Source organism: Coregonus clupeaformis, chromosome 24, assembly GCF_020615455.1.
Source record: "Coregonus clupeaformis isolate EN_2021a chromosome 24, ASM2061545v1, whole genome shotgun sequence".
Taxonomy (NCBI): Eukaryota; Metazoa; Chordata; class Actinopteri; order Salmoniformes; family Salmonidae; genus Coregonus; species Coregonus clupeaformis.
This window is the reverse complement of record NC_059215.1, coordinates 4852073-4866291: the sequence shown is the minus strand read 5'-3', so window position 1 is coordinate 4866291 and position 14219 is coordinate 4852073. Positions and strand designations below refer to the sequence as shown.

Below are 14219 nucleotides of genomic sequence, written 5' to 3'. Positions count from 1 at the left end.
CAGGGAAGGGGGTGATTTCAGTCCACCTCTGTCAGTAGCAGAACAAATTCAAATCAAGTTAATACTAGTTAGCTTGTTTTGACACCGTAGCCCAGATAACTAGCTGATTCATCTAGCCTACATTAGAGATGATCAGCTGATATAGCTTACTAAATAAAATCACATTTTATTGGTTGTGTACACATACTTCGCAGGTGTTATTGCAGGTGCAGCGAAATGGTTATGTTTCTAGCTCCAACAGTACAGTAACAATACAATGTATTTATTTTTTAATCCCCCCCCCCAAAAAATAAAGGAATTAAGAAATATCAGAACAAGCAATGTCCGGAATATAAATATATACGTATATGATGGTGTGTATAGACATTATGGACAGTATATGAATAGAACAGGTGTGGACAGCAGTAGTTATATAGGATGAGCCTGGACTAGAATACAGTATATACATATGATGTGGACAGCAGTAGTTATATAGGATGAGCCATGACTAGAATACAGTATATACATATGGGCGGCAGGTAGCTTAGTGGTTAAGAGCGTTGTGCCAGTAACCGAAAGGTCGCTGGTTCTAATCCCCGAGCCGACTAGGTGAAAAATCTGTCGATGTGCCCTTGAGCAAGGCACTTAACCCTAATTGCTCCTGTAAGTCGCTCTGGATAAGAGCGTCTGCTAAAAATGAAAATGTAATGTAAAATGATATGATGTGGACAGCAGTAGTTATATAGAATGAACCATGACTAGAATACAGTATATACATATGAAGAGGACAGCAGTAGTTATATAGGATGAACCATGACTAGAATACAGTATATACATATGGAGTGGACAGCAGTAGTTATATAGGATGAACCATGACTAGAATACAGTATATACATATGGAGTGGACAGCAGTAGTTATATAGGATGAACCATGACTAGAATACAGTATATACATATGAAGAGGACAGCAGTAGTTATATAGGATGAACCATGACTAGAATACAGTATATACATATGAAGAGGACAGCAGTAGTTATATAGGATGAACCATGACTAGAATACAGTATATACATATGAAGAGGACAGCAGTAGTTATATAGGATGAACCATGACTAGAATACAGTATATACATATGAAGAGGACAGCAGTAGTTATATAGGATGTGCCTTGACCAGAATACAGTATATACATATGAAGTAGGTAAAACAGTATGTAAACATTATTAAAGTGACCAGTGTTCAATGACTACAGTGCAGTACAGTGCCTTCAGAAAGTATTCATACCCCTTGACTTATTCCACGTTTTGTTCTTAAAGCCTGAATTGAAAATTGTTTAAATCTTTTTTTGGTCTCACCCATCTACACCCAATACCCCATATTGACATTGAAAACATGTTTTTAGAAATGTTTGCACATTTATTAAAAATGAAATACAGAAATATCTAATTTACATAAGTATTCACACCCCTGAGTCAATGTATGTTAGAATCACATTTGGCAGCGATTACAGCTGTGCGTCTTTCTGGGTAAGTCTCTAAGAGCTTTCCACACCTAGACTTTACAATATTTGCCCGTTTATTCTTTTCAAAATTCTTCAAGCTCTGTCAAATTGGTTGCTGATCATTGCTAGACAACCATTTTCAAGTCTTGACATGGATTTTCAAGCATATTTAAGTCAGGCCACTGAGGAACATTCGCTGTCTTCTTGGTAAGCAACTCCAGTGTGAGTTGGCCTTGTGTTTTAGGTTATTGTCCTGCTAAAAGGTGAATTCATCTCCCAGTGTCTGGTGGAAAGCAGACTGAACCAGGTCTTCCTCTAGGATTTTGCCTGTGCTTAGCTCAATTACCTTTCATTACGTTTCTTTTTTTCCACAAAAAACTCCCCAGTCCTTATCGATTACAAGCATACCCATAACATGATGCAGCCACCACTATGCTTAAAAATATGGAGAGTGGTACTCAGTAATGTGTTGCATTGGATTTGCCCCAAACGTAACACTTTGCATTCAGGTCAAAAATAGAATTGCTTTGCCACATTCTTGACGGAAGATTCTGTACAGGCTTCCTTCTTTTCACTCTGTCAATTAGGTTAGTATTGTAGAGTAACTACAATGTTGTTGATCCATCCTCAGTTTTCTCCTATCACAGCCATTAAACTCTGTATAGCTGTTTTAAAGTCACCATTGGGCCTCATGTTGAAATCCCTAAGCGGTTTCCTTCCTCTCCAGCAACTGAGTTAGGAAGGAGTCCTTCCTAACTCAGTTGCCAGACAGGAAGGAAACCTTCCGAAGGACACCTGTATCTTTGTAGTGACTGGGTGTATTGATACTCCATCCAAAGTGTAAAACTAACTTCACCATGCTCAAACAGATATCCAATGTCTGTTTTAAAAATATATATATTATCTACCAATAGGTGCCCTTCTTTGCGAGGCATTGGAAAACCTACCTGGTCTTTTGTGGTTGAATCTGTGTTTGAAATTCAATGGCTCGACTGAGGGACCTTACAGATAATTGTACGTGTGGTGTACAGAGATGAGGTTCATAAATCACGTTAAACACTACTATTGCACATAGAGTGAGTCCATACAACTTTTTGTGATGTTTTAAAGCAAATGTTTAGTCATGAACTTATTTAGGCTTGTCATAACAAAGGGATTGAATACTTATTGACATTTCAGCTTTTAATTTTTAATTGATTTGTACAAAAATGTAATTCCACTTTGACATTATGGGGTATTGTATGTCGGCCAGTGACCCCCCAAAAAAACTACATTTAATCAATTTTAAATTCAGGCTGTTACACAACAAAATGTGGAAAAAGTCAAGGGGTGTGCATCGTTTCTGAAGGCAGTGTTCATAGAACAGCAGTCTCTAAGGTGCAGGGTAGACTACCGGGTGGTTGCCTGCTAGTAACAGTTACTAAGTTCAGGGTACTGGGCGGAGGCCGGCTGGTGGTGACTGTACCAGTCTAATGTTCTTGAGATAGAAGCTGTTTTTCAGTCTCTCAGTCCCAACTTTGCACACCCGCCCCATCAAAGGTCTGTGCACGGCCCTGGATGCCACATCTATTTTCAACAACAACAAAAAATCTAATCAAGTTTTATTCGTCACATGCTGCGTAAACAACAGGTGTGGACTAACAGTAATAATGCTGACTTACGGGAAACAGAGAGAAAGAAAAATTGAGAAATAATAGAAAAGTAAAACACGTAATAATAAAAGTAATAATAGATACTGACTTCTAAACTGGAAATATGAAATATGAAATATCCTTATTCATGTTACTAAGGGAGAGAGTGGAATGCAGAAAGTGTACAATGGCTTGCGAAAGTATTCACCCCCCTTGGCATTTTTCCTATTTTGTTGCCTTACAACCTGGAATTAAAAGTCAATACTTTGTAGAGCCATCTTTTGCAGCAATTACAGCTGCAAGTCTCTTGGGTTATGTCTCTATAAGCTTGGCACATCTAGCCACTGGGATTTTTGCCCATTCTTCAAGGCAAAACTGCTCCAGCTCCTTCAAGTTGGATGGGTTCCGCTGGTGTACAGCAATCTTTAAGTCATACCACAGATTCTCCATTGGATTGAGGTCTGGGCTTTGACTAGGCCATTCCAAGACATTTAAATGTTTCCCCTTAAACCACTCGAGTGTTGCTTTAGCAGTATGCTTAGGGTCATTGTCCTGCTGAAAGGTGAACCTTCGTCCCAGTCTCAAATCTCTGGAAGACTGAAACAGGTTTCCCTCAAGAATTTCCCTGTATTTAGCGCCATCCGTCATTCCTTCAATTCTGACCAGTTTCCCAGTCCCTGCCGATGAAAAACATCCCCACAGCATGATGCTGCCACCACCATGCTTCACTGTGGGGATGGTGTTCTCGGGGTGATGAGAGGTGTTGGGTTTGTGCCAGACATAGCGTTTTCCTTGATGGCCAAAAAGCTCAATTTTAGTCTCATCTGACCAGAGTACCTTCTTCCATATGTTCGGGGAGTCTCCCACATGGCTTTTGGCGAACACCAAACGTGTTTGCTTATTTCTTTGTTTAAGCAATGGCTTTTTTCTGGCCACTCTTCCATAAAGCCCAGCTCTGTGGAGTGTACGGCTTAAAGTGGTCCTATGGACAGATACTCCAATCTCCGCTGTTGAGCTTTGCAGCTCCTTCAGGGTTATCTTTGGTCTCTTTCTTGCCTCTCTGATTAATGCCCTCCTTGCCTGGTCCGTGAGTTTTGGTGGGCGGCCCTCTCTTGGCAGGTTTGTTGTGGTGCCATATTCTTTCCATTTTTTAATAATGGATTTAATGGTGCTCCGTGGGATGTTCAAAGTTTCTGATATTTTTTTATAACCCAACCCTGATCTGTACTTCTCCACAACTTTGTCCCTGACCTGTTTGGAGAGCTCCTTGGTCTTCATGGTGCCGCATGCTTGGTGGTGCCCCTTGCTTAGTGGTGTTGCAGACTCTGGGGCCTTTCAGAACAGGTGTATATATACTGAGATCATGTGACACTTAGATTGCAAACAGGTGGACTTTATTTAACTAATTTTGTTACTTCTAAAGGTAATTGGTTGCACCAGATCTTATTTAGGGGCTTCATAGCAAAGGGGGTGAATACATATGCATGCACCACTTTTGCGTTATTTATTTTTTAGGAATTTTTTGAAACAAGTAATTATTTCACTTCACCAATTTGGACTATTTTGTGTATGTCCATTACATGAAATCCAAATAAAAATCAAATTTAATTACAGGTTGTAATGCAACAAAATAGGGCAAACGCCAAGGGGGATGAATACTTTTGCAAGGCGCTGTACATTCTGTCAGAACATGTTATTGTTAGACATCAGGTATCCAATGGAGAGGAGAAGGGCCACAGTCTGGTTTCAGTTGTTGGGTTGTAATTTGAAATACTTGTTACACCAGAAGTTAATGGTTATATGTAATGGAAAAGGCAATCACATGGTTGTGGTCATTCATAAGAGTGGATAGCTGTGGATTAGTGAGGAATGGGGGCCGAGGTCAGCTCAGGTCAGGTCAGGTCACATGTAGTGGAATGAACAGTTTATTACCAACATCATTTAACTTCCTGCCTAGCAATAAAGATGCAATGTTTAGAGGAAAGGAGGAGACTCCACCTAGAGTGGGGTATATATATATATACTTGTGCTGGTGGGAACATGTTTTTGTCATTCAGCTGTTTGACCCATTGGGTGAATAAACTTGGTTTGAGCTTTTCTTAGTTGTCCGTGAGTTTTTAATCTGTTTTGTCAGAACCTAACAATACACAATGAGTAACGATAACTTGGCTATATACAAGGGGTACCAGTACTGAGTCGATGTGCAGGGGTTACGAGGTAATTGAGGTAGATGTGAACATATAACTACGAACAAAGTCACAGATAATAAACCGTAGCAGCAGCGTATGTGATGATTAAAATAAGTACGTGCAAAAAAGGTCAATGCAGATAGTCTGGGTAGCTATTTGGTTAACTATTTAACTAACTATTTAGCAGTCTTATGGCTTGGGGGTAGAAGCTGTTCAGAGCCCTGTTGGTGCATCGGTACCGCTTGCCGTACGATAGCAGAGAGAACAGTCTATGACTAGAGTGGCTGGAGTCTTTGACAATTTTGAGGGCCTTCCTCTGACACCGCCTGGTATAGAGGTCCAGGATGACAGGGAGCTCGGCCCCAGTGATGTACTAGGCCATCGGCACTACCCTCTGTAGCGCCTTGTGGTCGGATGCCGAGCAGTTGCCATACCAAGCTGGATAACTTTTTTTTGAGGATCTGAGGGCCCATTCCAAATCTTTTCAGTCTCCTGTGGGGGAAGAGGTGTTGTCGTGCCCTCTTCACGACTGTGTTGGTGTGTGTGTGGACCATGATAATTCCTTAGTGATGTGGACACCAGGCCTCATATTTACATTTTAGTCATTTAGCAGACGCTCTTATCCAGAGCGACTTACAGTTAGTGAATACATATATATTTTTTTCATACTGGTCCCCCGTGGGAAATGAACCCACAACCCTGGCGTTGCAAACGCCATGCTCTATCAACTGAGTTCTATCAACCTGCCGGCCATTCCCTCCCCTACCCTGGACAACGCTGGGCCAATTGTGCGCTGCCCATGAGTCTCCCGGTCGCGGCCGGCTGCGACATATATCCTTTAGTAACGGTTGTGTGCGCATGTGTGTGTGTCCCATACACATTACTGAGACAAACTGAGCCAAGCCGAACTGTACTGTGCTAGCCTGGTTACGCATCCACCGGAGCTGTAAACAGAACTGTGAAAAGGAAAATATGGTTTAGTTCGGCATGATAGTGTGAAGACGGTAATTAGCTCCCAGGGTCTTGTGGTGTCAGGAGTCCCAGGTTTGAACCCATCGGTCACAACCAGTGGCAGGTTAAAATCATTTTGACTGGGTCCACCAGTGGCAGGTTGAGAGCATTTTTACTGGGTCCACCAGTGGCAGGTTGAGATCATTTTGACTGGGTCCACCAGTGGCAGGTTGAGAGCATTTTGACTGGGTCCATCAGTGGCAGGTTGAGATCATTTTTACTGGGTCCACCAGTGGCAGGTTGAGATCATTTTAACTGGGTCCACCAGTGGCATGTTGAGATCATTTTAACTGGGTCCACCAGTGGCAGGTTGAGATCATTTTAACTGGGACCACCAGTGGCATGTTCAGATCATTTTAACTGGGTCCACCAGTGGCAGGTTGAGATCATTTTAACTGGGTCCACCAGTGGCAGGTTCAGATCATAATGCAGTGTACGCTTTCAAGGGTGATCTTTGTGAAAAAGTCATGAACTGTGCTGGTGTGGGCTGCTGCAGGTCTTTCAATTCAGAGCCTCAGCTGACCCTCCCTGCCTGCCTGCCTGCCTGCCTGCCTCCCTCCCTCTGCCTCCCTCTCTCTCTCTCTCTCTCTTTCTCTCTCTCTCTCTCTCTCTCTCTCTCTCTCTCTCTCTCTCTCTCTCTCCCTGCCTCCTCCCTCCCTGCCTCCCTCCCTCCTTCTGCCTCCTCCCTCTCTGCCTCCCTGCCTCCCTCCCTCTCTGCCTCCCTTTCTCCCTCCCTCTCTGCCTCCCTGCCTCCCTCCCTCTCTGCCTCCCTCCCTCTCTGCCTCCCTGCCACCCTCCCTCTCTGCCTCCCTCCCTCTGCCTCCCTGCCTCCCTACCTCTCTGATTATTTGCCTGTCTACCTCCTTACCTGCCTCCCTCCCTACCGGCATCCCTCCCTCATCCCTCCCTCCCTCTCTGCCTCCCTCCCTCCCTCCCTGCCTCTCTCCCTTGCCTGCCTCACTGCATCCTCAGTGGTGAGTTTAAAAGAAATGCCAGAGCCTGTACTGTCATTTCTTATCTGCCAAGACTGCTCAGATCACAATGAGCCAATTCAGAACTGGTTGACAAAGCATCCGAAGCATACGGCTTGCATTTCACCTCCCCCCACACCAGTCAAATGTTACTACAGCAAAATCGCTGAGAATGTGTTGCAGATGAATTTGAGCTCAACCAAAGGCTGTCATTGTTGAAACGGTTTGAATTCATTATGAAGACACAACAGGCAGTTTCTTTTAACATCCAGTGGTGTAGTGCTATTGTTTTAGGTGAGGGAGCTATTTTGTTTTATGTAAATGATCATCATTTCCTCAATCAAAGTTTGTACCTACATATGTAGCCTATTGAATAGCCTATCATTAAAATGCATCCTCCAATAGCAACGTCTGTCTATGCCAGCACATATTGTCTCAAGAACATATAAATATATATTTTAAATACCAAGTTAGGCGTACCTAATTTCAAAAATAGGCCGTCATCACTGTCAATCGTGAATGATAATGTTTTACTGGTGAAACATACAAACTGCATCTGCATGTCAATGATTTGATTGATGTCAATCAGTTGGCAATATGCATTTAGATCTTTTCTGTTCTTGTTACGTCCGATTTGGCCAGTTCAAAGTGAGCGCAGAGTGCTTTGAAGTCAGACCATTCCACACGCACACTGTGCAGAAAGAGCTCACCCTATTTTTGCCGCGCTCAGCGAGTTGTTTCTGGTTTTGGGGAGATCGACTGTATGCGGTGTACAAATTTGTCCATGAAGATTTGGAAGTGGTTCAAACCACAAACCTCTGACACTGTGTCCCCACTGCCAGTCCCAGTCTATGGTTTAGATAGATGTTCCCACACGTTTTCACTCGGGGCCCCACTTCCAGCATTTTGGGAACATCCTGTGCCCTCCCTGTTCATGACACAAACAGTTCACACCCCTCTTGTTGCCGGAGATAATATAGCAGGTTTAAAGCTTATTTCCTGCAATTCTATACATTTTGTCATGGGGCCGCAAATAACATTTAGCATGTTTTAAAGCAAATCTTCTTGCAATTCTATACATTTTGCTATGTCTAATGTATATTCATGTGATATATGAGTGACAAGAAAATGACAACAATATCTATGGGCTAAAAACCAAAAATATAAATCGTTAGCTGACATGGGCTAGTTGATCTGGACGTTTCTGACAAGTTATAAAATAACTCTAAGGTCTGCAATGACTAACATGACAAGAAGAACTGATGATGCAATACCTAATTTAGAAATTGCATCTTGTGCATTCTCCTATTACAACTTCAAAGACTAAGTTGAAAGCTGGACTGAGTTCCTTTAAAAAAAAAAATATATATATATATACAGTACCAGTCTTGGTACTGAGGGGTGGTGGGATTGGGACCTGAGGGGTGGTGGGATTGGGAGCTGAGGGGTGGTGGGACTAGGAGCTGAGGTGGTGGGATTGGGAGCTGAGGGGTGGTGGGATTGGGAGCTGAGGGGTGGTGGGATTGGGAGCTGAGGGGTGGTGGGATTGGGAGCTGAGGGGGTGGTGGGATTGGGAGCTGAGGTGGTGGGATTGGGAGCTGAGGGGTGGTGGGATTGGGAGCTGAGGGGTGGTGGGATTGGGAGCTGAGGGGTGGTGGGATTGGGAGCTGAGGGGTGGTGGGATTGGGAGCTGAGGGGTGGTGGGATTGGGAGCTGAGGTGGTGGGATTGGGAGCTGAGGGGTGGTGGGATTGGGAGCTGAGGGGTGGTGGGATTGGGAGCTGAGGGGTGGTGGGATTGGGAGCTGAGGTGGTGGGATTGGGAGCTGAGGGGTGGTGGGATTGGGAGCTGAGGGGGTGGTGGGATTGGGAGCTGAGGTGGTGGGATTGGGAGCTGAGGGGTGGTGGGATTGGGAGCTGAGGGGTGGGATTGGGACCTGAGGGGTGGGATTGGGACCTGAGGGGTGGTGGGATTGGGAGCTGAGGGGTGGTGGGATTGGGAGCTGAGGGGTGGTGGGATTGGGAGCTGAGGGGTGGGATTGGGACCTGAGGGGTGGGATTGGGACCTGAGGGGTGGTGGGATTGGGAGCTGTCAGCGTTGCGGAGACTGGGCCTGGACCCAGGGACTGGCAGGTAGCCGTCAAGGTCGTTGTTGGGGGGGGTCAGATGACCAGGATGTTCACCATGCTGGCTGTTGTCTGTGTCGCTGTCAGGCCTGTTGGTGGGGGTGGATGCTGCAGCTTTTGCGTAATGTGCATGCTAAACGTGCATGCTGCAAAGGGTCGTAATGATGGACGCAAATCTAAGGATTTTTTTTCTCAATGTTTTGATTGGCCAAAGTGGTCGAGCCTCCGAAAGGCCTCCACAGTGCACCCACGTAGCCTACAGTCTTCATCACTCTCTCCCCCACCAGAGAGAAGACAGGGAAGAAACCCCCATGTACCTCTAGGATGTTATACAGAGGTAGAAACCACCATGTATCTATCTATAGGATGCTATACAGAAACCACCATGTATCTATCTATAGGCTGCTGTACAGATTTATTTGGTTTGTCATTAAATAGTATTTCATGGAATTGTTGTGGTAGTTAAATATAATTAATACATTTTCCAGAAATAGATTTACCAGCTCCGTGTATTTGCAAATTGAATAAAGGGAGCGTCGCGTCGCTCCCCCACAGCACTACAACCCTGGTTCTCTGTATCTCCTCTCCTAGCTCTATGTTGTTGTTGTGTGTGTGAGCAGCACGGAAAAAAAACGTTCCAAAAGAAAAATTGAAAAATATCCGGTTAGGATTCCTGTCCCTGCCTCTCTCTCCTAGCTCTATGTTGTTGTTGTGTGTGTGAGCAGCACGGAAAAAAAACGTTCCAAAAGAAAAATTGAAAAATATCCGGTTAGGATTCCTGTCCCTGCCTCTCTCGCTTTCTCTCTCTCTCTCTCTCTCTCTCTCTCTCTCTCTCTCTCTCTCTCTCTCTCTCTCTCTCTCTCTCTCTCTCTCTCTCTCTCTCTCTCTCTCTCTCTCTCTCTCTCTCTCTCTCTCTCTTCTATCTCTCTCTCTCTCCTCCTTCTCTCTCTCTCTCTCTCTCTCTCTCTCTCTCTCTCTCTCTCTCTCTGTGTGTTACTTCCTCTCCTCCAGCCCTGGCCACCTGTCCTCATCACCACCACCCTCTGTACTCAGATGTTAACCAGTGTTTTCTCTGGACTATTTTTAGATTAGTATAATATAATCCACTAGATTATTTTCCCAAATCCACATCCTCTTTAACCCAAAATCTCAATTATTGAAGCCAGGTGCTATTAGGTGCTCAGTTTCAGACACAATACTCATGAATGGTGGTAAATGTCTCTTGACGTCATGCATAGATGTGCTGTGTTGAATCATAGTGGGTGAGAGACTGCTGATAGTGATAATTAAGACCTGTGACTGTTAGCAAATGTTCTAAATAAATCCTGTGTATTTGATTAGCAACATAGAACTCAGTGGCGTCACAGTTCCAAAATAAATACACCCCTCTGTCTATATGACACACTCTGACCTCACCCCACCTCACCTCACCTGACCTCACCCCATCTCACCTGACCTCACCCCATCTCACCTGACCTCACCCCATCTCACCTCACCTCACCTGACCTCACCCCACCTCACCTCACCTGACCTCACCCCACCTCACCTCACCTGACCTCACCCCATCTCACCTCACCTGACCTCTCCTCAACTCCTCTCACCTCCTCTCATCTCACCTGACCTCACCTGACCTCTCCTCACCTCACCTGACCTCACCTCACCCCACCCCATCTGACCTCTCCTCACCTCCTGTCACCTCACCCCACTTCACATGACCTCTCCTCACCTCACCTCATCTCCTCCCACCTCACCTCCTCTCACCTCAGTAACACCTCACCTCAGTAACACTTCACCTCAATAATACCTCACCTCTCCTCAGTAACACCTCACCTCACCTCATCTGACCTCAGTAACACCTGACCTCAGTAACACCTCACCTGACCTGACCTTGCCTCAGTAACACCTCATCTGACCTCAGTAACACCCCACCTCTCCTCAGTAACACCTGACCTCAGCAACAGCTCACCTCAGTAACACCTCACCTGACCTCATTAACACCTCACCTCACCTCACCTGACCTCGCCTCAGTAACACCTCACCTCACCTGACCTGACCTCACCTCAGTAACACCTGTTCTCATTAACACCTCACCTCACCTAAGTAACACCTCATTTGATATAGCCAATCATTTCAATGACTATTTCACTGGTAAAATGGACAAACTGAGAAGTGAAATGACAACATTATTAACAGTGAACCATCATATTTGTATATTGACGATCTAATAATGAAAGAGGATTGCTGTTTTGAATTTGGTCAAGTTTGTGTGGAAAGGTGGAAAAACTATTATTATCCATCAATAATGATAAGCCACCAGGTAAAGACAACCTAGATGGGAAACGACTGAGAATGCTAGCAGACTGTATCGCCACTACTACGTTTGCCGTGTCTTTAACCAAAGCTAGAAAGAAGTGTCTGTGTCCACAGGCGTGGAAGGAAGCTAAAGTAATCTCACTACCTAAAAATAGTAGAGCACCCTTTGCTGGCTCTAACAGCCGCCCAATCAGTTTGCTGCCTGTTCTTAGTAAAACTGATGGAGACAATTGTGTTTGAACAAATACAAAAGCTATTTTTCAAATGACAAGTTAACTACTGACTTTCAGCATGCATATATAGAGAAGGGCGCTCAGCTTGTACTGCACTGACTCGGATGACTTATGAACGGCAAACATAAATGGACAATAAGATGATAGTTGGAGTTATGTCATTAGATTTTAGTAAAGACTTTGATGTTATTGATCATAACTTGTTATTGAAAAAAAAAAACTCACTCGCTGTGGCTTTACATCACCTGCCATCACATGGGTTGGAGAGTTATTTATCCAATAGAACCCAGAGAGGACCCTTCAACAGAAGCTTCTCAAACATCAGATATTTACATTTTACATTTACATTTTAGTCATTTAGCAGACGCTCTTATCCAGAGCGACTTACAGTTAGGTGAGTGCACACATTTTTCATAGATATGTACAGTGTGGTGTCCCTCAGGGCAGTTCCCTTGGAGCCGAGACTCTTCTCTATTTTTTTTTACAAATGATTTGCCACTAAAATGACTATGTGTGTTGATGATCACACATCAGCACCTACAGCTAGTGAGCTCACTGAGACTCTTAAGCAAGGAGTCACAGTCAGTGTCAGAATGGGTAATTAACAATACACTGGTCTTAAAACATATCTAAATCCAAAAGCACTGTATTTGGTTCAAAGCATTCTCTTAGACCTAAACCTCAACTGGAGTTGTGTATAACTCCAGTTGTGACCATTGAACAAGTTGAAGAAGCTGAACACCTAGGAGTAACATTGGATGGTCAGTTATCATGGTCAAGTCATATTGTTGTGAAGATGGGGAGAGGTATGTCAGTTAGTAAAATATGTTCTGTGTTTTTGGCACAAAGATCAACTGTACTAGTTGTTCAGGATCTGGTCTTGTCCCATCTTGATTACTGTCCGATAATATGGTCATACCTTTCACGAGATATGTGCCTTCGACACAATCCTGTCTCGGAGCTCTACGGAGAATTCCTTCGACCTCATGGCTTGGTTTTTGCTCTGACATGCACTGTCAACTGTGGGACCTTTATATAGACAGGTGTGTGCCTTTTCCAAATCATGTCCAATCAATTGAATTTACCACAGGTGGACTCAAGTTGTAGAAAACATCTCAAGGATGATCAATGGAAACAGGATGCACCCGAGCTCAATTTCGTGTCTCATAGCAAAGGGTCTGAATACTTATGTAAATAAGGTATTTCAGTTCTTTAATTTTAATACATTTGCAAAAAAAAAAAAAAAAAAACTGTTTTCACTTTGTCATTATGGGGTAATGTGTGTAGATTAACGAGAAAAAAATAACATTTATTTAATCCATTTTAGAATAAGGCTGTAACGTAACAAAATGTGGAAAAAGTCAAACGGTCTGAATACTTTCCCGAATGCACTGTATGTCCATCTAACCAGCCAGCTAATGTACAGTTTGGGATGAGCTAATTCCTTAAAACCCTCCCGTTGTCCTAGGGTCAAAATGACCCGCCACTGTGTTGAACCAACTTTATTTAATTTTTATATTTTTGGGGATCATTTGTGAGAAGGAGGCAGTGAGACTTTAAAGAAAGTTGGTTCAACACAGTGGCGGGTCATTTTGATCCTATGACAACGGGAGGGTTAAGAGAACATCGCTAGCTAAGCAGGTTGTAGAGTAGATGTACTTGCTGCATTTTGTAGATATAACCCAGCTACAGTAACTCGTATTTTATTTTTTTAATTGAATGTAATATCTTGTGTTATTTTTTTCTTGTCTATAGCTGTTCTTGTACTCTGTCATGTATTTTGACATTTTATGAGGACCCCAGGGGGAGTAGCTGCTGCATGAGCTAAACTAAACCTCACCTCAGTAACATCTCACCTGATCTCACCTCGTTAACACCTCACCTATGTAACACCTCACCTGACCGGACCTCACCATGCCTCAACTCAACTCACCTCACTTGGGAACATTCATCGCTTTCTATCACAGCAGTTTGGGCTTCACTATTTCACTGAGTCAGGAGCCACAGACACAAATAACAGATAGAAGGCGTTCCAAATAGCACCCTATTCCATTTATAGTGCACTACTTTTGACCAAGACACATAGGGCCCTGGTGGAGAGTAGTGCACTATGTGGGACATAGGGTGCCATTTAGGCCATAGTATTTTCTCCTAGCTAAATAATCACAGACTGTAAAGAGTAAAAGCTCAACTCTGTACTCTGCAAAAAAAAAAGGTGAATGGAAGACATAATGATGACTCAATTAGACCTGGTTCTGTTCCAATTAG

The 14219-nt window shown here is 43.8% G+C and overlaps 1 protein-coding gene across 1 annotated transcript in view; it reads left to right on the top strand.

Annotated features, from left to right (window-relative positions):
* The window catches only part of LOC121538117 (IQ motif and SEC7 domain-containing protein 2), a 231534-nt gene that overhangs the window by 142246 nt on the left and 75069 nt on the right, over positions 1-14219 (top strand). The gene's annotated exons all lie outside the window — the stretch shown is intronic.